Source organism: Phalaenopsis equestris, unplaced genomic scaffold, assembly GCF_001263595.1.
Source record: "Phalaenopsis equestris unplaced genomic scaffold, ASM126359v1 Scaffold000136, whole genome shotgun sequence".
Classification (NCBI taxonomy): Eukaryota; Viridiplantae; Streptophyta; class Magnoliopsida; order Asparagales; family Orchidaceae; genus Phalaenopsis; species Phalaenopsis equestris.
The window spans coordinates 684,986-687,369 of record NW_018164578.1 but is presented as its reverse complement, the minus strand read 5'-3'; positions in this window follow the sequence as shown (position 1 = coordinate 687,369).

Below are 2,384 nucleotides of genomic sequence, written 5' to 3'. Positions count from 1 at the left end.
ATCTCCCCGTGCCCGGCCGGTGAGCCTAGTGGCTGGAAAAGCTCAAAACCAAGAGCCACCCCCATGGCAACTCACCCAAATCAAACCTAGAGGCCACCTCACCCTAACTAATTGATGGAGCTCCTCTGCCCTCCACCTAAGCACTACAATGAGCCCAAGCTTATGCCCTGAGAGCCACTCCCATGGCCATTTTTATAAAAACTCACCTCCACGACCATGGGAGGTGTGCTGAAATTCCTTAGTCAGGCATCTCCAAACTTTACACAGAGCTTCCATAAGATCCCCTCAGTGCATTCCAACCATTTTCCCTCACCAAGTCCCATTGTCGGAGCTCAATTTTGAGCTTGGAACCTTGCCGGAAACCATGACAAAACCCAATACACCTCCACAATCCATCCAAACTCAAATTAACTCTACCCACACCTTCACAATAGTGAAAGAAGCCAAAGCCCCATAAAATCCCCCTTCCACAGAGCCTCTACCATAGCTCTAGACCAACACCCAAATCCATCCGTGATCAACTTCATACTTAGGCCTCAAACCAAGACCAGAGACTCAATCCCTAGCCTCTTTGGGTCATAAGGAACGTGCCAAGACCCTCTGATCGAAGCTTCACTTCTCAGAGCAAAGGTATAAAACCTCACCTCATCTCGAGCCTATTTTGATTCTCCATTTAATTGGGCTTAATTTAATTGCATGATTACCGTATGGATGTGTTCATCTCACTTAGACGAGTCCATAGGAGCAAACCCGAGGTGATTTGGTTGAGTCTAGGCTGAGATCTTAGGGTTTTAGTGTGGACAGTCACAGGATCATTCTATCGGGGACGATGACGGGGAGCTATTTGAATAAGTGTGTATCAAATGGATGGAGGAGATCGAGCCGGATAGCGGTTTGGGGTATAAAAAGCGGGTCGAGTCAGCAGCTACGTGGACGGCAGTGTCCAACCAGAGTGCGCCACGAATGCCTTCGGAGCTACCTAGGATCTAGTCAATATGAGCGGTTTAAATTGAAAAATAGGGCTTTTTCTATTTATTCAAACTCCCTAAACTTCAAAAATCCATAACTTTGTATAGAAAAATAAAAACACCCCCTTGGTTTGAATTTTTTGCATGTTGTAGCCTCTGTCAAAAGGAACATCCTCTGATTTTTCCAAAGTCAGAGGAGGTTCCTACACAGAGATCCATATTTTCCAAGATCTTGCACATTATTTCCTTAAAATAATTATGGAAATTAGCATATTGATTAGAAAGCTCTAAGAAAGTTTTGGAAGGTCCACCATGACCAAAGAAGCTTTTGGAAATAATTTCATGGGTCAAGTCATTTAAAATGCACTTAAATTTTACAAACACTAAATCACTAAAATAATTAATTTTGGAAAATATAAACATTTAAATGACTTGATTTTTTATCCCCACTATGGTTTATGATCCAGAGAACTCACTATAAAAATTTCAAAATATTTTTAGTTCATTTAGTAATTTAAGTTGATTTTTAAAGATAAATACCACTTTTGACACATAAATGATTTTTTTAAAATCAAAATACAACTCAAGAAATTATGAAACTTAGTTTTTTGAGTTCTCTATGATCAGGGATATTTTAAAAAAATAAAATAATATTTAAAATAAAAACTTGATTTTTAGCCTATTTTAAATATTTAAAATATTTAAAAATTCATAAAAAACACAACAATAATAAAATTCATGGAAATGTTCTAAATTGCTTCCTAATCACTTAAAAACAATTAGAATATTTTTCCTGATTTTCTAAATAAAGATATTGAATTTCAAAAATCAAAAATAGTTTTTTAAAGGCTAAAAATGAGTTTTTTTACTACTTATGGGCTAAAAATCGATTTTCACCAAAATATTTCCAATAAATTAAAGAAAAATAAAAAAAAATGAAATTTGCTCCTCTAGGTTTTCTAACTTTAGAAAGATTTTTCAAAAATACAAAACTTAATTTTCCTCATTTAAAATATTTTATTTTGATTAAATACCCCAAAAGTTAAAATAATTCTGATAAATCACAAAGAATTCAAAAAATCAGGAAATTTGGTCCAAAGACTTCTTTGGTCTAGGTCTATTTGTAGTAAAAATTTCAAAGGATTAGAATTTACCATGGTCAAGTTAGGAATTTTATTTGAAAAATCCTTTTTTTACATGAAAATAATTATATAAAATAAATTAAATTCTGAAAAACCACATTTTCTCCTCTGATGTCTTAATTGACCCATGAATGAGGTATAATAAAAATTCTAAAGTCATTTGAATTGAATTTGACAAATTATGAAGTGTTAGAGCCTTAAGGGCAAATGTGTAATTTTAAAAATTTAGCCTTAATTAACATTTAGGCTTAAGTTAAGGAGGGAAATGGGCAAC